Source organism: Anabrus simplex, chromosome 1 (genome assembly GCF_040414725.1).
Source record: "Anabrus simplex isolate iqAnaSimp1 chromosome 1, ASM4041472v1, whole genome shotgun sequence".
Classification (NCBI taxonomy): Eukaryota; Metazoa; Arthropoda; class Insecta; order Orthoptera; family Tettigoniidae; genus Anabrus; species Anabrus simplex.
This window is the reverse complement of record NC_090265.1, coordinates 599,644,796-599,668,282: the sequence shown is the minus strand read 5'-3', so window position 1 is coordinate 599,668,282 and position 23,487 is coordinate 599,644,796. Positions and strand designations below refer to the sequence as shown.

At 42.4% G+C, this 23,487-nt stretch overlaps 1 protein-coding gene across 2 annotated transcripts in view; it reads right to left on the bottom strand.

The window, feature by feature from the left end:
* LOC136881282 (microtubule-associated protein futsch) overlaps positions 1 to 23,487 on the bottom strand; it is a 383,949-nt gene that overhangs the window by 222,246 nt on the left and 138,216 nt on the right. The gene's annotated exons all lie outside the window — the stretch shown is intronic.

The window sequence follows — 23,487 nt, the reverse complement described above, 5'->3', positions numbered from 1 at the left end:
GACCTAGTGCGGAGTTAAAGAACTATTTTGTTGGAGAAATTTTTATTTCAAAAGTTTGTTTCTTGTTAAATTTCTTTCTGTTATTGTTTAAGTTGGCTGTATACCCCTCTTTTTCCCCTTAGTTTGGATCTAGCCAATCCCGAATTTCTTTAATTAATTTTCCACCAATAATGTGTTTCTTTTTCCTCTATGTAGGGGTTTCTTTTCCCGAACCAATAAAGATTTTGTGGGGAGGGTGTTTTCTTTCCCCTAACGCCTAGAATCTTCCGCGAGAGGATATAAACTGCTGATTTTGGGGTCTCCGGGCCACTTCTGTTCCATCTTTCAGTGTATTAAGTACATAGCAGGAGGCGGGAAGCGCCTCTTTCTTCTTCAGCCGTTCAACACCAGGTAATGGCCTATTAATAACTTCTTTTCTTGCTAGGTCGGCAGTTTAACACTCGCGGCGGGTTCGAAGCATTTCCATCATGTAACCTTTTCCTAAAATGTAATTACTCTTTTCATCTTTTTCTTGTAAAGCTACATATTGGGATAGAGAGTGCTAACCCTCTCGAGCTCCCACTCACATTTGTTTTGAGGTGAACTTATTTTCTCAAACTATTCTTCGTTTATGTAATGTAAAGTGTTCTTCTCTAAGTCACCTCTGTAGTATGGGATTAGCCCTTGCGTTAGTGGCCCAGAGCCAGATTAGGTTTTAAAAACAAAGTGTATTAGGAGTGCAAGTTCGCCTCCTCTCAAATTGTTATTTTAGAGGTCATGTAATCAACCTTCTTTTCATGTAATAGACCTCCGTAGTTTGGGTATTTTACCCCTGTAAATACGTCCTTAGAGGACAGCTTGAAGGTAGAGTTTGGTGTGGCCTTTGAGAGGCTTAAATTTTAAGAGCGGATCGCTCTTTTGAAAATGGAGTGTCATATGCCTCGTGGAGGCTTTTCTGTGTAATTCGGAGCCAGGGGCTCCTAGGGATGAATGGGGTTTTCTGCCCCGTTGTTAAAATTTGTATATCGGAAAGTTGGGCTAGTTGCTCAAAAATTGTGAACTCAGGGCTCGAAGCCCAAACTCTGTAATCCCTGTAATTGTACATTTCAAATTGTGTTTCGGCTACTAAGTACCTGTTCTTTGTTATTACTTAATTTTGAAAAGAAAATATAACCTGGTTAAATTTTACTTAGTTTCTCTTCCGTAGCTTGAGACCCGTTCACGCCCGCACCTTCTTTCTCCTCTACCTACCACTAAAACACGGTAACAAGTGGTAGCAGAGCGTGGTTGAATGGGTCTCAATTTAGCCCCTTTTGACGGCTAAACATTGCTTTGATTCGAACTCTAACAATTTTCTCAGTTGCTGGAATTTTTTGAGTTTTTCAAAATTGTTCTGTCATCATGCCCGGCCCTCGCGATGTTCTCCTCCTTAACTATTTGCGCAAAGAGGAGTTGATATACGAGTTAACTATCAGAAATGTGCAATCTGGAGGCACGGTTGCAATCGACACAAACAAACTTAGAGAGTCCCTTGATTTGCCCATTTCCATCCCCAATTTGGGAGAGAAAGAAATTGATGACTCTCTTTCCACGATCGTCGAAAATATTACTGGGCTAGCATCTGTAGTTAGCTTTTTTGATGAAAACGATCCGTCTCCTAATCAAATCAAGCGTGTGCAAGGCAGGCTGTATCACTTTGCAAATAGAGTTAATGATCTGTTGTCTCTAAAGGTGAATGACGTTCAGAGGAGGGACGCTAATACGCTCCTTGAAACTATTTCTGAATTGTCTAATAAGGTCACTCAATTGCTAACCGGCGAAGTTCCTCCCAAAACTGATCAACCCGCCACAGTGAATGTAGGTAGTGATGAAGTGCCTCCTCAGGGAGAAGTCAATAGGATAACCGTGGCTGCTCAAACTATCTCTGCCCCATCGAACAACGAATCTGAACGCCGTGCGTCATTGGGTAACATCCGTTCTGAATTAACTTCTTTGCCATTGAAACCTTTACCTACTATGTCACCTGGGTTTAGCAGCTTGCCTCATCCATTGGCAATGTTGCTAAGAGGTATCTCTAAGTTTTCCGTCAACACCACCAGTGAAGTTATTTCTTTTTTACGGTTTTTAGTTGAATTTCAGGATCATGCCCTTGTTTTTTCTCTTTCGCCATGTCAAATTTTGCAAATTATCTATCCGTATGCTATTGGTGTTCTATCTGACAAAATAGTTAGAGCCATCGCTGAGCAATCTTCTATTGAGGATTTCCATGCCCATTTGCTAGCTAACTTCATCCCGGCTAGGGCCAGGTCCTCCCTTATTCAGAAATACTATTATCGGGTACAGCGCTTGGATGAAAACCTGGCAGACTTCATCCAAGATATTAAGTTTTATACTAGGGTGTTTGCTCTCCACTTCCCTGAGGATCAGATCGTGCAAGCTATTGTCGAAGGGATTTCACCACCCTACAGGTCATATTTGTGTTTCGCGGCGTGCCCGCAAACCTTCTCTGAACTGGAAGCATTAGCCGTCTCTGCGGAAGGAGTTAGGTATGCCGATTCCTTGCGGGTGGCGAAAGAACCCCCGCCTTCCTTTAGTAACACTCGGCCTCCACCTCGCCGACCAGTCAATCCCCGTAAATGTTATGCTTGCGGGTCGCCTGATCATCTGCGAGAAGTTCTCGATCGCCTTCGTAAGGCTGGGTTAACTGTTAAGTTGTCCAAGGTTGCCTTTGCTAAGCCCTCAATGTCATTCCTAGGGCATATTGTGTCACCCGATGGGGTAGCTGTCGATCATTCTAGAACACAGGCCATCCGTGATTTTAAACCTCCTAAGGACATCAAAGGTATCGCTAGATTCATTGGTATGGTGAATTTCTTCAGGAAGTTTATTCCTAACTTCGCTAATAGAGCGGCGCCCTTAAACCTTCTTCGTAGGAAAGGCATCAAATTCGAGTGGGGACCTTCTCAACAAGCCGCTTTTGAAGATCTGAAATTAGCTCTCTGTAATGCCCCTGTACTTGCTATGCCTGATTTCTCGAAGAAATTCATCGTCCAAACCGACGCATCGTCGTCAGCAGTAGCCGCAGTTCTTCTTCAAGAGACTGAACTAGGGAGGCGACCCATCGCCTATGCGTCTAGGACATTGTCAGCTCAAGAAGCAAAGTACTCCATATATGAGCTTGAAGGTTTGGCAGTCTTATTCGCCTTAGAAAAGTTCCGTCTCTATCTGGAACACGTCAAATTCGATCTGGAGACAGATAATCAAGCCTTAAGCTGGGTCTTAGGTAGGCCGCGTCGTACAGGTCGTATAGCCCGTTGGGCCATCCGTATTTCTGCCTTCCAATTCGATGTACGGCATATCAGAGGTACTGAAAATGTTGTTGCCGATGGACTCAGCCGTATGTTTCATAACGACGTAGAGACCCACGAACCGGTCGACTGTTCATCACCTTCCGAGTCCATACTATCTGGTGTTTATGCCATCTTAACAGATGCTCCCATGCTTTTTAGGGATATTGAGAAATACCAACGTGAAGATCCGACGCTGGCTCCGATAATGGAAACCCTTTCTTCTGGGGAACATGCTGTCCCTTATGTTCTGAGGAATGGTGTTCTATGTTGCCCTTCGAGGCATGATAAGTTGATGAAAGTTGTTGTTCCAGCGGTTCTTGTACCTATGATCTTCAAATACTATCATGAGACCCCATTGGGGGGGCATCTTGGAATCTTTAAAACTCGTGAAAAGATTCGTGAAATGTTCATATGGAAAGGTATGGACGGTGAAATCCGTGAACTTGTAAAAGCTTGTAAATCTTGTTTGCTCAGTAAACCAACCATGTCCACCAAGGTAGGCCTCTTGTCTTCGCATCAAGCGTCGCGCCCCATGGAACGCCTGTATATTGATTATGTGGGACCCTTCCCCCAGTCAAAGGGGAATGCCAACAAATTCATCTTTGTGTGTGTAGATGGTTTTACAAGATTTTCCTGGTTATTTCCGACTAAGCTGGCTACCGCTCAGTCCACCATTACTTGCCTAAATTCTATTTTTGCTTCTTTTGGTCCGTGTCAATATATTGTATCTGATAATGCTAAAGCTTTTACATCAAATCTGTTTCGTAAATTCTGTTTTGACTTGTCCATCTCTCATGTAACTACATCTGCTTATTAGCCTCAACCATCTCTGGCTGAACGGGTTAACCGTAATCTCAGGTCCGCACTCATTGCCTATCATCATGAAGATCCTTCCAGGTGGGACACGTCCCTGCATTGGATAGCTTTTGCTTTGAATTCGGCGGTTCATGAATCTCACAAGTTTACTCCAGCTTCTTTGATGTTCAAGTTTGTTCCCAACTCGCCGCTCTCTAACCTCTGGTCTTTGAATGACATTCTACCCGAGACAATAGATCCGGATAACATTAAAGATCTTTGGAAGAAGGCTAAAGCCAATCTTAAAGTGTCTCATGAAAAGGTTAGGGAAAGGTATGATCGTGGACGGAGACCCACCCCTTTGAAGGTAGGTGACCAGGTTATGGTCAAGAACTTTGTTCCCGCGGGCAAGCTTGCCCCCAGATTTCATGGGCCTTGTGTCATTCTCGATTTTCTTACGCCGGTTACCTTATTGCTAAGTAATCCAGCCACCGAGAGGATATTTAGAGTTCACCTGTCCCAGGTGAAACCGGTGTAATTTCTATGTTAACTTGCTTCATATTATTTTGAAAGGATATGAAGGTTATATTTTTTTTTTTTGAGTTTCACTTTAAGGCATTCTGCCCCTTCTGTAATATTTTGGTTTTAGATGTAAGCCTTGTGTAAAACCTGCCCCAACCCGTTAAACTGCCATCCTGTTCTTGCCACGGCCATTACCACGCTCCCGTCTCCTGCTCCACCTTACACTGTGGCTTCATAATAGTAAATGCCATGGATATCTACACGCCGCTGGCCCCTCAACCTCTCCACAAGCCTGTACCCTCAAAGAAAATGATTGTCCAACACAATTCTGCCGCCTAGCTTTAATGTTTCAGCGCCCCCGCAGCCGCGCAGCGCCGTGCAGCGACTGGGGAGGGGGATGGGCCCCCTCCTCTCCAGCGAGGACGACATGTGCACGGCGAGCCGGAGCTCTCCCCCCGGCCAAGGCTGATGTGCGGCGCACGTCCTGCTACATGCCCGCAGCCTGTATCTGTTCACTGCGGGCGCGGCGTACTTCAACACCTCTGCTCCCCTCATAGTGCGGGCGAGCGGTATCTCAGGGTACTTGAGGGGTCCGAGCGGCCTCCGTTGGACGCAAGCTGCAACGGCCGGTCTGGCCATCCGACTCAATCTACATCAACTACATGGACAGTCACCATAAGCAATAATTACATTTGGGAATTTAACAACAATATTTGGTGGACATTGCAAAACTTTTCTTCACTTTTAAGCATTAAAGGTTTATCTTCAGAAATTCAACTACTACAACAGAAAAACTTTACTGCACCGGCAACAACAAAATTTTGAAATTGCAACCAACCAAATTACTAAAATCTTATAAATGCTTCCGCAATTAATCTTAATATCAACATCAAAACTTGGACCTTATTTTGGAAACAAAGCTTATGTTCTTCTGTGTTACCCCTTGGAGGAACTTTTGGGGGGGGAGGTCTGTACCGGGCGGTACACCTCTACTCTGTTTATTTAAAAGTTGCGCCAGTTGAAACTCCTCTTCTGGAGGAAGGTTGAACTTTATCTATTCTATTAATTCTCTACTTTCTCAGAAGATGTCACCACGTGGAAAATTTTGAGTTTTTGAACTGTGTCACTTTTGATGTGTTTTTGTTTCGCTTGAAGTAAGAAGTGTGAACTTTCTCTTCTAGAGGACACTACTGAAGATCAACAATAGTGCGACCTAGTGCGGAGTTAAAGAACTATTTTGTTGGAGAAATTTTTATTTCAAAAGTTTGTTTCTTGTTAAATTTCTTTCTGTTATTGTTTAAGTTGGCTGTATACCCCTCTTTTTCCCCTTAGTTTGGATCTAGCCAATCCCGAATTTCTTTAATTAATTTTCCACCAATAATGTGTTTCTTTTTCCTCTATGTAGGGGTTTCTTTTCCCGAACCAATAAAGATTTTGTGGGAGGGTGTTTTCTTTCCCCTAACGCCTAGAATCTTCCGCGAGAGGATATAAACTGCTGATTTTGGGGTCTCCGGGCCACTTCTGTTCCATCTTTCAGTGTATTAAGTACATAGCAGGAGGCGGGAAGCGCCTCTTTCTTCTTCAGCCGTTCAACACCAGGTAATGGCCTATTAATAACTTCTTTTCTTGCTAGGTCGGCAGTTTAACACTCGCGGCGGGTTCGAAGCATTTCCATCATGTAACCTTTTCCTAAAATGTAATTACTCTTTTCATCTTTTTCTTGTAAAGCTACATATTGGGATAGAGAGTGCTAACCCTCTCGAGCTCCCACTCACATTTGTTTTGAGGTGAACTTATTTTCTCAAACTATTCTTCGTTTATGTAATGTAAAGTGTTCTTCTCTAAGTCACCTCTGTAGTATGGGATTAGCCCTTGCGTTAGTGGCCCAGAGCCAGATTAGGTTTTAAAAACAAAGTGTATTAGGAGTGCAAGTTCGCCTCCTCTCAAATTGTTATTTTAGAGGTCATGTAATCAACCTTCTTTTCATGTAATAGACCTCCGTAGTTTGGGTATTTTACCCCTGTAAATACGTCCTTAGAGGACAGCTTGAAGGTAGAGTTTGGTGTGGCCTTTGAGAGGCTTAAATTTTAAGAGCGGATCGCTCTTTTGAAAATGGAGTGTCATATGCCTCGTGGAGGCTTTTCTGTGTAATTCGGAGCCAGGGGCTCCTAGGGATGAATGGGGTTTTCTGCCCCGTTGTTAAAATTTGTATATCGGAAAGTTGGGCTAGTTGCTCAAAAATTGTGAACTCAGGGCTCGAAGCCCAAACTCTGTAATCCCTGTAATTGTACATTTCAAATTGTGTTTCGGCTACTAAGTACCTGTTCTTTGTTATTACTTAATTTTGAAAAGAAAATATAACCTGGTTAAATTTTACTTAGTTTCTCTTCCGTAGCTTGAGACCCGTTCACGCCCGCACCTTCTTTCTCCTCTACCTACCACTAAAACACGGTAACAATAATAATAATAATAATAATAATAATAATAATAATAATAATAATAATAATAATAATAATAATAATAATAATAATAATAATAATAATAATAATAATAATAATAATAATAATAATAATAATAATAATAATAATATATTATATTATATAATAATATTATATTATTATTAAAATAATATTATATTATTATTATTATTATTATTATTATTATTATTATTATTATTATTATTATTATATGGCCTTTAGTGCCGGGAGTGTCCGAGGACATGTTCGGCTCGCCTGATGCAGATCTTTCTATTTGACGCTCACGGGCTACCTGCACTTCTGGATGTGGGATGATGATAATGAGGTAGGGAAAGGGTGAAACCCGGTGTCGGCACGTAGCCTACTCCTGTCGAATAAAACCTAGGGGTCTGCTCAAAGCTTTACGTCCCCATCCGACGGACGAATCACCATCAACAGCGGCATTTGTCCTCACCCCACATGAACACTGCGGAGAGGTTTGGAATTTTATCCGGGCTTTTTGACAAGCAATTTTGTGATTAGAAATTGTATACCACCACTTCTCCTACCATTCCAGTCAACATTGTGTTTGTGAAATTTGTTTCGACCAGCGGGACCCGAACCGGCTAACCACGGTGTCAGACCGTACGGACTTCACGTCTTAACGATAATGCGTGTTTCTTCTTCTTCTTCTTCTTCTTCTTCTTCTTCTTCTCATTATTATTGTACCGGGGGTAAACCACCTCCGGCCAGTTAAACTGCGCGCCTTCTATAAGGCCATCTATGTAATCTAACTTGGACTGATGGAGTACTAAATAGTTTGGTTTCAATTGTTAGATGTCTCTACTATAGGTTTAATTGCTCCATCTTGTGAGGTAAACTACAATTAATCCAGAAATATATTTGTATTGTGGAGGTTTTCCAACCTGGTTCTTAAGATTGCTTTTTTTTTAATGTATCAAAGTTGTCTACAATTCTGCTGTTTTCTTCTTCAATCAGAAGTGTGTAAATATTTTCGTTACCCAATTAAAATTGGGAGTGTGTACAGGCATCCAGCCTATCCGTAAAGAGTTCTGGAAAATTTTCCTCGAAATACTATAAAAGCTAGGCGCTTTAAGGACGTATTGTCATCTTCATCTTCTTCTGGAACAGGGGCCGCGGTCGGCGTTTGGAAGGCCCAGCAACTCAAGGTAATGGCAGAATTTTCCTAACATGTGATAGCTCAGACAGATAGCTTGAGGGGAAGGTTTCAAACCTTTTTTATTATGTACATTTATAAACCTGGTGGTTTAAATGTAGAATTATCGGCCGGTCTGAGGACTCTGTTTTATTCCCTACTGGGAAATCTGTAATGTAACGGAACAAAGAGTGATTACCCTCTGTTGATTCCCATTCAACTTGGTATGGGGTGACCACAGTTTCTAATCATCTAAAATTTTTAACATTCTTTTGGTATTTAATGCTTCTCTTTTAGTCACCCCGCGTAGAATAGGCTTAATCTCTGTCTCTTTGGGCCATAAGCCCAATTAGAGGTTTTTTTTTTTTTTTTTTTGCTAGTTGTTTTACGTCGCACCGACACAGATAGGTCTTACGGCGACAATTAGAGTTTTAAAAACTTCTAGGAGTGCAAGTATTTTGCCTCCTAGCCTTTTGTGCGTGGTCAATCATGTTCAACCTTTTCTTTTTTTACATTAAGGCCATTTAGTATGGGCACTCATTGCCCATGTTTATGTTTCTGGAACATAAAGTGAAAAACTGTTGAGCAGAAGATAAACCCAAAACAGGGCTAAGTGACTGTAAATATCTTAGTTGAAGATTGTGAGGTATAACCTTGTGCACTGTAAGAAATTTATGCGTCTGAGAGGCTGGACTGTATTAACTTTGGAGCTCAGACTCCTAGGGTATATAAGTTATCGGAGCAAACATGTTCTTATAAAATAGTGTACCTGTTTCAGAGCTATAATGCTCATCCCTTCGTTAATTATCATGTTGATAATTCTCTCGAGTTTTGTACCTGAATTGTGGACTTTAAGTCATTGTTGTTGGAGCTGACGAGCTCATTCTTACATTGTTATTGTTTATTCAGATCTTCCATATGTCAAATTTTAAGTTCAAGAAAAGAAAGAAATAAAATTTCGAATTTCGTTGTGTTAAGTTCTACTCTTGTTAATTCCTTGTCCACCCATTCACCCTGTCCCTTCTTACACCTCTGTGACCCACGACATATCCGCAACAATTGTTATTACTATAATTATTATGATTATTATTATGAGGGCCTCCATGGCTCAGGAGGCAGCACGTCGGCCTCTCACCGCTGAGTTCCGTGGTTCAAATCCCTGTCACTCCATGTGAGATTTGTGCAGGACAAAGCTGATTTTCTTCGGGTACTCCAGTTTTCTCTATCAGTTTTCATTCTAGCAACACTCCAAAATATCATTTCATCTGTCAGTTATTAATAATTGCCCCAGAGGAGTGCAACAGCGTTCGGCAACCGGCATAATTTCTATTCTCGCCGCTAGATGGGGGCTTCATTAATTTAATTCCTGACCCGGTCGAATGACTGGAAACAAGCTGAGGATCTTCATTATTATTAATGAACACCAGGGCCATGTGCCCCTCCAAAAGTTGAAGCCGTATATCTAAATTACTCGACTTCTTGGCCGGCAATCGAACCTCGTCTTTTGAGGTCAGAGAAGCACGGCTTTATCATGCCGAATAGGCAGTTCCCGAACTGGTAGTAGTGGCGCTTATTGTTTTTTTTTTGCTAGGGGCTTTACGCCGCACCGACACAGATAGGTCTTATGGCGACGATGGGATAGGAAAGGCCTAGGAGTTGGAAGGAAGCGGCCGTGGCCTTAATTAAGGTACAGCCCCAGCATTTGCCTGGTGTGAAAATGGGAAACCACGGAAAACCATTTTCAGGGCTGCCGATAGTGGGATACGAACCTACTATCTCCCGGATGCAAGCTCACAGCCGCGCGCCTCTACGCGCACGGCCAACTCGCCCGGTGCTTATTGTTTTAAGGGAAGTACAACTAGGCAGTCATCTCGTTTTAACTTGAATCACAAATGAAACAGACAGAAGCCCGATACTTCGAAGAATTAGGGTATACTTAAAAGAAAGGGGGGTGGACCACGAAGTCCAGTCCATGGAAATGAAATACTCTCTAGGCATTGTAAAGCCAATACCGTAAGAGGCGGAAGACAATAAGTGTTGACCAAGGAAGGTCGCATAGGAAAGACGAACACTTGAAGGCTGGCAAAAGTGCGTAAGTGGAAACAATGCCAGACTTAGCTATGTTCTCCGTGATGACCACCCCACACTCTCAAGTTCATGGCCCCCTGAGTCGCCTATTACGACCGACTGGGGATACCGCGGATGTATTCTGTGGCTTCATCTACAGGAGATTCTCTTAACAGAGCGACTTTTCATTAAATACAGCAGTACTTTCTCTCTGACCATCGGGTGTTCTATAATTCCAAAAATAATACTTTGAGTGTAATGATCAATATTGTTTGCATGTCCTGAATTTAGAAGCCCATTGACTCAAGCACTGGCAGTATACTATGGGAAAGTTCTCCGCTTATGTGACAGCGAGTAATACAATGAAATAAAACACCGATAGCTACGATGTACTTCTGTTTACTACGAGAGATTGATTTCTCTCTCACTTTCCACTCGTCAAGACAACAGTGACAGGTTTAAGCAGAGTTTGGTATCAGCCCTCCTTGTAAAATCATGCTATACAGAGGGACTTCCTGCTGCTTTTAAGAGGTAAAGCAACAGGACTATCGGACCATCCTAAAATTAAGAATAGAAGAAAGTGGAAGGGGTTCGACCCTTGGAGGAAGCAAGCTTGTAGTTTTACGTCACTGCTGATATGTGCTCATAGCCTCGGGACCTCTAGTTTTGAATCCGAACTACACGGATCTGTATTGGCTAGAATTCGAACCATGGCCGCCTTGACAAGAAGCCGATGCCACTCGGTTTTCACGACCTCCATCCACTCACCCACCCACCTTTCTTTCGAGAAACGAAAGTATGGTATCGACAAAGAAAAGGATGAGAAAAATCCTGCTATGTCTCAGAGGTCGAGTGGCCTTCGCTTCCCCAGTTAGAAGATTCAGACATGGCGGAGGTGGTCGAATATTTGAAGGGCGGGAAGAAGCTCTTTCGATACTCCATATAATACGATGTCGAAATGTAAAAGATCCCTAGTGGCACATGCGGTGTTTAATTAAAACCCCTCCACAGGTCACCCACTAGAGGTCAATTTCTATGCCATCTGCTAGAGTAAAATATAACGTCGAAATTGACATGCAAGCAGTATAAATGACGTCAAGTCAAAATGCCTACGCACGGCATCTGAGGCTCTCTCTTTACATTTTTAGGACCATGAAAGGCGAAAGAAGGGGAGAGGGATTTTCTAGGGAAGGCATGTGAGCACAGAGCTCTTTAAAACATAAAATATTTCGTTAAAATCAGCAGCGGATTTTGGGAGGTAACAAACGATGTTTCAGCATCATAACACGTATTATTAAAACACAGTATATCGTCATTGCGCCTCGAAATACCGCTATGTGACCCTGTTGAGGGGAGAAATACTGACCCGCAGCACATGTATCACTTAGAACGAAAATTCGCTGTTACAGTTCATGTAATACTGCACCTTAGATGACAGAACCTTTCTTGTTAGAGTTCTAAGCAGAAATATCACATAGCGGGTTTTCTAGGCGCAACGACTATATCCATCTGGGGTTCGCTGTGACGTAGCATTAGAGATTCGTCCCTGAAAACATACAGTATATACTATCCGCGAAACTTACTTCATCTCCCTAGTGCTGAATTGGTAGGAGTCGGTAAACACCTGATAACTAATCATGGTATAAAGATGAAATGGTGAAACTCCCCTGTGGGTGGGGGCGGTAGAATAACACCCACGGTATCCTCTACATGTCGTAAGAGGCGACTAAAAGAGGGCCCAGGGGCTCTGAACTTGGGAGCGTGGGTTGGCGACCATGGGGCCCTTAGCTTATTTATGGTATCGCTTCCACTTACTTCTGCCAGGCACCTCACTTTCATCTATCCTATCCGACCCCTCTTAGTTACCTCTTGTTTTTTTCCGACCCCGACGGTATTAGACTATTTCGAGGTCTAGGAAGTCTTTCATTTTCACGCCCCTCGTGGCCCCTTTCTTTGGCCGATACCTCCATTTTTCGAAGTTTCGGATCCCTTCCATTTCTTCTCTCTGATTAGTGTTATATAGCGGGTGTTTGCCTAGTTGTACTTCCTCTTAAAACAGTAATCACCACCACCACCTGAAATGGTGAAATGGGAGGAGAACATATCGAATAAATTTTCCAAAACCAAACCAAAACCCCACGGCACTTAACGGCCTTGAAAGGGCCTTCGCCTTCCCAGCGACCACTGCTCAGCCCGAAGGCCTGCAAATTACGAGGGGTCGTGTGGTCAGCACGACGCATCCTCTTCAATAGTATTGCAGCTGGTCTTGCTTCAATTCAGTGTTACGTTCCATTCGGTTGGCACAACTACCACAACCGATGAAGCTCCCTTCTCGCCTCTCACCTCTGTAAAAAAAAAAAAAAATGATCAGTATCACTAAAAGTTTCGCAGACAGTATATGATCCGTACTTTTTGTAGTTGGTTGGCGTAACTCGGTGACAATTATCGCTGTAATGTCTGGGGGGAATAAAAAATAACCCCTGGCGCTACAGGCCCCAACGGCCTTTGGCTTACCAAACCCGATGATCAGCAGATTATGAGGTGAAGCGTGGTCAACGCAATGAATCCTCTAGGCCGTTATTCTTAGGCCGGTCACACACACGGTGGATTTTACCGAGCGGATAAATTAACTTCGCTGCCGTTCCAACAGTAGCCCATTGAAGTACATTAGAGCTTACACATTAGACGGAAAAAAATACGATCGGTAAGTTTGCCGTTGGCGGTCGCTGTGCAGCCGTCGGGTGCCACTGGAACCGACGGAAGTTTTACCGCAAGTCTTGAACTAGTGGCCCACGTGACCAAATGCGCGTTTACACACACAGCGGATTGTCACCGCTCCAGCTGCTAGCAGTGTGATTTGAACTGCACATTGGCAGAAGTATATATCGTGAACATCGTTTATATATCGTGAATATCGTATCATTTCGCAAACATTATTGACATGATCGATAATTAAGTTATCATATCGTTAATTGAAGCAAGAACTGTTCTATGGGATAAAACACTGGACAGTTTCAAGGACCGAAATGCTACTCATATCGTCCACAACTCCTACTATGCCAACCAAGAAAAACTTCTCGAACATACACAACTCTGGCTCCACACCCATCACAACACAATCCACAAACCACAGTAGCTGGACATTTTGCCGAGTTCGTTGGCGAAGAAGAAAGTGAAAGATGTTCTACACCAAGTTCCCTCAATTCGTCAAGTACAATGGATGTGCATATCTAGTTGTAAAAATATGGAGTTTATTATTGTATTGTATTATTGTAGTTCATATATTCTTGAGAATGTTTCTTAATACAGATCTTTAGAAAATGATTATCCCTGCTTCTTGTATTACCCTATATTATTTTCAACTTTGTAAGTTATTTTCACTTACCCCAGCGTTATTGTCAACATTTCTACTGGTTGAATACAGTTCCTGATTTTTGTATTTTTGCGCTGAATGGTATCTTTCAACCGGCCATGCAATTCGTCAAATGAATTCATCGACATTCTGAAATAATTGAAGAATTTCGTGTCATGCTGCCCCAACTCTTCAAATAACGTGTAGAAAGTGCCAACCTTATCTCTCCTTTCATTAATTGTATGAACCCAAATCAGTCGATTGTTTCTTCTCCTTTTCATTCGACGACGGAATAACTATAACGCTAGAAGCTGCTCTGTTCATTTCCAACTACACAAGCAATCAATAATTTGAACATCTCATGAGGAAGTGAGTTGGTTTCAGAAACTGCTGCATCTACTCGTACGACGGAAATTTTTCCGGCCAGCGGCGACGGTTAAATCTCCGACCAAAATAATCCGCTCGGTAAAATCCGCCGTGTGTGTAACTGGCCTTAGCTTTGTAGACCGGGAGCATCATCTCACCGTCTACTAGCTCATCAGTGGAAATCACGTAGTCTACATGGACCTCCAACGGTCTGTCAGGTCCAGGTAAAAATCCCTGACCTGGCCGGGAGAAGCCCGGGCTTCCGGGTAAGAGGTAGGCATGCTATCGACCAACGGAGGATGGTAGAAGCAAGGGAGATCAGTTACGCAAGCTCTTCTTCGAAAGCCATGATGACAGCTCTTAAATCAATCAGAACTCATGAGAGAACGTTTAGGAACAGGTATTATTTGTATTATTGGCATAAAATATGTGGAGAAATTATTTTATTAATTTATTATTCGCTAATATGCTAACTAGGCACCACGGTAAGCTTCATTATACATTCTGGCGTTTATTCAGTTTTCGAATGATCCAGTAGTTTTTCATTAGCTTGCTGTGTCCAGCACGGCGTTCATCCGACCACTTTTCGCCAGTTGTCCATTCCTCACCTCGGAAAGTCCCAAAAGTCGCAGTGCTTGTTCTGAAAAGGTATCGTTTATGCGCGTCATCTGGTCGTAGGCCCATTTCTTCGAGGTCTTTCTTGACGTTGTTGTTGTTGTTTTTGGTTTTAAGTCGAAATTGTCAATCGAGAGTCGTCCATTCGTCGTACGTGACCGTAGAAGCAAGTCCTGCGTTTGCGCATTGTGTCCGTGATCTTCTGTATCTTAGTGTAGATTTCTTGTCTGGATTTTCTTATGTAGATCCTGTTTTTGTAGTTTGGGCCAAGAGTGTTATGGAGAATAATTCTCTCTTTTCGATCTAACTTAGCGAGCGCGCATTTCTGAGAGAGGATAAGGCATACTGGCGCATAGAGAGATACCGGCCTAACGACAGCGTTGTAATGGTGAATTTTGGTAATTATACAAAAACACATTTTGTTATATACTGTATGTTCCGGGTGGTTTGAAAAGCTACCTCTTTTATTTATTTAATTTTTTGCTTTGGCTGCTATGGGCTCTGTATCTAGTCCGTTTGATTGGATCCACTATTTAAACTCACACTGTTTATTGTTCCATATTTGGTGTTCAGTTGGGTCGTGCAGTCTTTCATGTTTGAAATTCCTTCTGTCTTTTCAAAGGATACCTGCAAGCTCGTTTGTTCTGCTACCTCTTTCAGCACACTAATTTCTTCTGTTGCAGATTCAAATTTTTCTGTCATAATTGCTAGACTATATCATCCGCAAAAGCCAATCAGTCGATTTCTACTCCATTCTTCTTCGTCCCAATCCTTCAAAGTTTGAACAAGTTTCCACTTTATTGTACCTGATGCTACTCCTGTATTACTTTCTCCAGTACGCAGCTGAGCAAGAGTGGTGAGAGACCATCTCCCTGCCTAACACCTGTTTAATTTCAAAGGATACAGAATAGCATCCGTGGAATTTTACTTTGGAGATGATATTAGTCAGGGCTGCTCGTATTACCGCTGGCAGTTTTTCGTCGCTCCCATTTCGGCAATTATTTGGAAGCAACACATCGCGTTCAATGGAGTCGTATGCCTTTCTGAAGTCAGAAATTATTATTATTATTATTTTATTATTATTATTATTATTATTATTATTATTATTATTATTATTATTATTATTATTATTATTATTATTATTATTATTATTATTATCCTCAATGGCTCAGGCGGCAGCGCGCCGGCCTCACACCGCTGGATACCGTGGTTCAAATCCCGGGCACTCCATGTGAGATTTGTGCTGGACAAAGCGGAGGCAGGACACTATTTTCAGATGCTCCGGTTTTCCCTGTCATCTTTCATTCAAGCAACACTCTCCAATATCATTTCATTTCATCTGTCAGTCATTAATCATTGCCCCAGAGGAGTGCGACAGGCTTCGGCAACCGGCACATTTCCTATCCTCGCCGCTAGAAGGGGGCTTCATTCATTCCATTCCTGAATGACTGGAAACAGGCTGTGGATTTTCATTTTGGTTTAATTTTACGTGTCCAAATAATTTGGGCACCGAATCTTATAAGTGTTGTGGTTCTCATTCAATCAGGTTGATTACAATTCGTATTCATCTCTTGATCTCCCCGAGTTTGTAACACATCGTCTATCATTGAAGGAAAAGTATTAACTGCCTACTCCTTACAAAGCTAAAGTCACTGAAGCCCTTAGAGACCAAAAGTTGAGGTCTACGAAATCCTTCATTTTCACACCCTTCATGGCCCTTCCCCATTTTTCACTGAGACCCTCATCTTTAAAAAAGTCAGAAATCTTCTATTTCTTTCTCTCGTTCGTGTGAAGAGGGGATTGTTGCCACAATAATCAGCACCAACATCAGTGGATATGGGCATTATACTGAAACAGAACGTTTATTTTAATAATTAGGCCTATATACTGTATGTACGTGCTAGAACGTTTATTTTAATAATTAGGCCTATATACTGTATGTACGTGCTATGTTATTATTTTCACGCCGTGCTTAACAACACAAGAGTGCATTTTATTAGAGAAATTATTTCTCCCTTCAATAGCAGAAATCATTATCGTATTTGCTCGTGTGCAAGGCTAAGGCACGCTCCGCCAACCCAGGCGCAGTATTATCTCTCACCGAGGAGACGTCATCCTTCCGGTTATTCTCTATGCTTCACACCTGAGTAACAACACCAGAGACAATCAGTTTTCAAAGCAGGACCACGAACAGCTCGTAGTCATCAATATCAATGAACATATACGACGTTTACGTAATGGTCGGCGGACGAACCGAGGATGCGTACTTCCGATATGAATTCTGATGGACGTAGAGTACAGCTCGGCCACCGAGATGTCTTGCAGGCTTCCTGCTAGTCCGGACGTTACTCGTCCAGAGGGTGCAAGCAGTATGCTACAAAACTAAGAATGTCGAACTCTGCACGGTTTATTATTCCCGACGTCATGATGCAGGACATGACAGCCATGAGCATAGCACAGTGATATCTACCACTTGGTCCCGTTTCCTGATACGGGGTCGGGGATAAGCTGTCAGTAGAGAGTTGGCGTGGAATGACATAAGTAGACGAATGAGCTTGAGCGGAGCTTTTAAAACTAGGAAAGATTATAACATGAAGATAAAGATGGGTCCGCATCTGTGGTGTAGTGGTTAGTGTGATTAGCTGTCACCCCCGGAGGCCCGGGTTCGATTCCCAGCTCTGCCACGAAATTTGAAAAGTGGTATGAGGGGTGGAACGGGGTCCACTTAGCCTCTGGAGGTCAACTGAGTAGAGGGTGGTTCCATTCCCACCTAAGCCATCCTCGAAGTGTTTTTCTGTGGTTTCCCACTTCTCCTCCAGGCAAATGCCGGGATGGTACCTGACTTAAGGCTACGGCCGCTTCCTTCCCTCTTCCTCGTCTATCCCTTCCAATCTTCCCATCCCCTGACATCCCACAGCAGGTGAGGCCGCCTGGGCGAGTAATGGTTCTCCTTCTCAGTTGTATTTCCCGACCCAAAGTCTCATGCTCCAGGACAGTGACCTTGAGGCGGTAGAGGTGGGATCCGTCCCAGAGTTCGAGAGAAAAGCTAACCCTGGAGGGTAAACAGATTAAGAAAGAAAGAAAGATAGAAAGAAAGAAAGAAAGAAAGAAAGAAAGAAAGAAAGAAAGAAAGGCTTATATGGCGTAAAACGGATTCTTTCAGCATACCATGAATTAAGGGAGAAGATAGAGATTTTTGTGCCCTTGCGGCAACCTATGTTCATCAACATGTTCCACAATCTACAGCACTGTTATGAGCAATACGTGAAATGTGACGGTACACATTTTGAACACATGCGCTGCCGACGCAGTTAGACACGTGTTTCCGTCGTCACCTTGCATGTTACAGTGACGTATCTTGATTTTCAGAGCAAGATTTTAATTTCAGTTCTGTTCCCTTTGCTGCACACTGCATTATTATCTAACAATATTATCCGCTGAGCATACAAAATTACTGCATTTGAAAATAATATTATGTGGCAAAACATACAACATACAAGGTGCATATAAAAAAACCGATTGAGTGGCTGCGCGGTTTGGGCCACGGGGCTGTGAGCTTCCATTCGGGAGATAATGGGTTTGAACTCCCACTGTCGGCGGCGGCGGTGGTGGTGGTGATTACTGTTTTAAGAGGAAGTACAAACTAGGCAACCATCCTCTATTTAACACTAACCAGAGAGAAAAAACGGAAGGGATCCGACACTTCGAAAAATGAAGGTATCGACCAAAGAAAGACAAGGGCCACGAAGGGCATGAAAATGAAAGACTCCCCAGCCCTCGGAAACCTAATAGAGTCGGGATTAGTAAAGTACAAGAGTTGACCAAGGGAGGTCGGAAAGGATACATGAAAGAGAGAAGCCTGGCACAAATATCCCCTGTCGGCAGCTCTGAAGTTGGTTTCCCGTGTGCTTTCCCATTTTCAAACCAGACACACCTTCTCACCCCTAGTCCTTTCGTCTCCTATTGTCGTCATAAGACCTATCTGTGCCGGTGCGACGTACATTGTTAAAAACATTAGGCCGTAGGTGTCTCTCATCACTAGGCGAGACTAATTAATGATAGCTTGGAACTTTCGAAATTATATTTTCCCACCATTTTTATTTTAGCTAATAACTTTTTAGTGCTTCATATAATTTTTCCATTTACTTCGCAAATGAATTAATTGGATTTTAAGATTCTCATCGCTAAACCTCAACGTTGTTTGGGGAAAGTACATCCTTGCATTTACTGAAAAGATGCCCTACAGGGCAACTTGAAGGAATACCTGTGTTTAATTTTAAGAACATCTTTGGTGTAAATATGATGTCTTTTGAAGTACTGGAGAGGTAAGAAAATACCTCACCCAGAACTGGTGAAGTAACTGACTCCGCTGTAGTAGAACCAAAAAAGTGATCTTCACTGACATTTATTTTTTCTCGTCTCTGCTTCCTTGCGATGTTCGTATATCAATTACTAGAATGTAACGAGTACTATAATTTATTTCAAGAAGTAAAGCAACTTTTAAAAGTAACATATTTTTTTAGATTTTGCTTTACGTCGCACCGACACGTAAGTCTTATGGTGGCAATAGTATAGGAATGGCCTTAGAGTGGGAAGGAAGCGACCGTGCCCTTAATTAAGGTACAGTCCCAGCGTTTGCCTGGTGTGAAATAAGTAACGAATACAATTAAAAAATAATAAGAATGAATTGTTGCAAGCAATTCGATTACTTTTACTCGGTTATTTTCCAGCTCTCGTCATTTCATATCTTGACGCACTTGATTCCATAGCTGAGAAGCACGAGTGTAAACGACACTTCGGTATGCTGTTTTTATTGCGAAAGTCGGAAAGTTGCCATCTACGGACCGAGCCTACGGTAGCAGTGTTTGCAAGACAGCTTCTTAAAGGTGAAAATTTCTACAACATTTATTCATACTTTCAACGAGTATTATTTGCAGTGTTCCCGACAACGAATTAATGGACTATTGTGGACTTAGCCATACCATGCTGCTAAATCACCTGGACTGCAGGGGAATTACAGGCAGGCTCTGGACTCTAGGAAAAGTAAGCCTTCCCCTTACCCGGAGGCTCCGGATTCGACTCCCGACCAAGTCACGCATTTTTACCTGAATCTGGGTGCTAGTTCGAGGTCAACTCAGCCTACATGAGAACAATTGAAGAGCTGTCTGACATTTCAGGTCTAGAAATCCAAGAATAACGACCGAGAGGATTCGACGCGTCGACCATGCATCCCCTCGTAATCTACAGGTCTTCGGACTGAGCAGCGGTTGCTTGGTAGGCCATGGTACATCAGGGATGTAGCGTCAAGGGGTTGGTTTTTATTTTTATGGCGGATTTATCCGAAGTATTACAATTAAAATTAAGTGCATTAATTAAACAAATAATTATAATATTGTTATGAAGTATTAAAGAAAGAAAGAAAGAAAGAAAGAAAGAAAGAAAGTATACGTAACAGCTGTTGTTCTAGTGTATAAGTATTATTTTGATAATCATTCTCGGTATCTGTCATGCTCTCAATTTTCCATTATATTGCGGATTTAGCCAAGTCTCCCCTACTTTTTGTACGAATAAATAAAGAAAGAAAGAAAGAGTCAGAAATATTCATTGTTAGTCTTTCCTCACGTAAAGCTTTCATTGGTCATAGCCTCACTTCTATCGGAGTTTGCGACAGGATGACAATGCGTCCTTTCTGACGGTACGACTGCCTCAAGAGGTAGAACTAGTTTATGGAACTACACTATTAATATTGTGTATAATGCCCACTCAGCATCAGAAACGATTGAAGAGACTAACAAATGTGTTGCATGTGTATATGTGTAGCCTATACATAAGAAAAACAGTTCTTAATTAACTTACATCAGAGATGAGAAAATATACCATGAAGTCACTACGCCCAAGAAATGAATCATACAGTACTGTACAACTAGAAGGAAGTGTCCAGGTGAGCTTTTATCTCGGTCGCTGTGACTATGGCAATGGCGTGACCCACTCCTCAGAAAACACCTCATATAACATTCTCCACATGAGAACGAAATATAATGTACAATAATGAATACTATCGCGAAACGTATATAATTAGCAGCTGAAAAACAGTACTGGTATTCTTTGTTTTGTGGCAATTCTGCATCGGCGAAAAGAAAAAAATGAGTAGAAATTTAGCCTATCGAGCAACATGGCCATTGGAATATTAAGTTATCAAATAAGAAATATTTATTAAAGAGGGCCATAACCTGAACTATTTTAATGATTCATTTCAATACCGTGCCCTGTCTCCAAAACTGTTGCTTTGTACATACAGTATAACAGAAAATGGCAATAGTCAGGGGAGTAGCCAAGGGCGGAGGGTTACTGGGGGTTAGAACCCCTTCCCACTCATGGAATTTTTTCAAAAGAAAATAAGCAGAAACTGGCAATAAACAAGTTATCGTAGTCGATTCAATGGGTTGGCTCTTTTGATTATTCCCAGAGACATAATTGCAAAACCAACAGATCTCTTGAATCTATTTTCTAAAAAGCCTCGAAAGTTGGATTTTGTATTGTAATCTGAACATACCATTCGCCGTAAAACTATTCACCCTGATCATATTGTTCTGTTCTGTATTTTAATGTAAGATGTTTTAATGTACCGATACTGCAATCAGAATATCAACATAATTTACTTGTATTCAGTGTCCTTGTAGTGACACTCATGCATGCGCGCACCACACACGAACAACACCTTAATTTTGTTCTATCATTATTTTGTAACTATAACCCCTCCACCTAACAGTCGATTCTGGCTACGCTACTGACAATAGTTGTCTCATCATCGCTCCTTTGAACATAAATTATTAACACGTATTTATTCATCAGAGATGATGTTTGCTGTGTTTATCTCGCTAGAAATAATTTGCAGCTGGTTGCCTTATGGCTATGGAATTTTTACAGGAATAATTGTCTTCCTGCAAAATGGAGTTCATTGATATAATGTCTCCTTTACCAAACGACACGACTTATTTTACTAACAGTACACAGAATTCCGGAGTCATTACAGTGAGTAGTCTACCATAGCCGTACTGACGTCAGTAGACTAATCAGACCAATGCGACGGTCACGTGGGTCTCATGTACACCATGAACCAAAATACCGCGGCTCCTTCTTGCAAACAAATTGGAATATATTTTCGGGAAAGGCTTTTTATTTCTAATCTACGAAAATAGCTCTAAATGTACCTCACACTGTCATACAAGAATACAATGAATTAAAATACATAGGGACCTTCACCCCTATATTCCACACCATCTCCATCCTCCTTCACTGGATTTAACGCAATCGTTCTGATATAACCATAAAATGAATGCTCCATTCATTATATATGATTTTAAGTAGAGGAGAACATTAAGAACCGAGTTTGATAGCTGCAGCCACTTAAGTGCGGCCATTATCCAGTATTCGGGAGATAATGGGTTCGAACCCCACTGTCGGTAGTTCTGAAGATGGTTTTCCGTGGTTTCCCCATTTTCACACCAGGCAAATGCTGGGACTGTACCGTAATTAAGACCACGGCCGTTTCCTTCCCATTCCTAGCCCTTTCCTCTCCCATCGTCGCCAGAAGACCTATGTCGGTGCGACGTAAAGCAACTTGTAAAATAAAGAGAACTAAGAATATAATAAATACGGCATAATTCTATTTCTTATATGTGTCTTAAATTGGCCTGGCTCCTTGGTTGAATGGGCAACATCAAGACCTTTTTGCCAGGTGCTTTACGTCGCTCCGACACAGATAGGTCTTATGGCGACGATGGGACAGGAAAGGGCTAGGAGTGGGAAGGAAGCGGCCGTGGCCTTAATTAAGGTACAGCCCCAGCATTTGCCTGGTGTGAAAATAGGAAACCACGGAAAACCATTTTCAGGGCTGCCGACAGTGGGGTTCGAACCTACTATCTCCCGAATACTGGACGCAGTTAAGCGACTGCAGCTATCGAGCTCGGTAACATCAAGACCTTCGGTTCAAAGGGTCGTGGGTTCGGTTCCTAGCGAGCCGAAGATTTTAACTGCATCTGGTTAATTGCTCGGACTCGGAGACTGGGTGTTTGTACCAACACACTTCTCTTCATATCCATACACCGCACTACCACAAATCACAGGTCACGCAATAGTGAATGCATCGCTCCACATTGAGTTGGCTGGCGTTAGGAAGGACAACTGGCCGTAAAAAAGGGACTACGTTCACATATGCGACACAGTTTGCACCCGTGACTCCATCAAGGTGTGGGAAGGAGAAGAAGAAGAAGACGGTTTATACAATTTATTTGACCGGGCGAGTTGGCCGTGCGGTTAGGAGCGCGTAGCTGTGAGCTCGCATCCGGGAGTTAGTGGGTTCGAACCCCACTGTCGGCAGCCCTGAAGATGGTTTTCCGTGGTTTCCCATTTTCACACCAGACAAATGCTGGGGCTATACCTTAATTAAGGCCAAGGCCGCTTCCTTCACACTCATAGCACTTCCCTATCCCATCGTCGCCATAAGACCTAACTGTGTCGGTGCGACTTAAAGCAAAATAGCAAACAATTTATTTGGTTTTTGAAAGACGCTGATGTGTCAGAATTTTATCCCACAGTATTTCTGTAACGTGCTAGAAAACATGGCGCTGTTAAGCATTTAAACATCCACAAATGACATCGACCTCACCCGGGGCCGACCTCGATATCTTGTGAACAGACGGATGACGACTAATCGACTAAACCACTGAGATTGTTGAAATGTGAGGATGCTCTGCAAGTGATCCAACGAGGCCTTGATGGCGATCGTACAAATGACTGGGCCAAAGT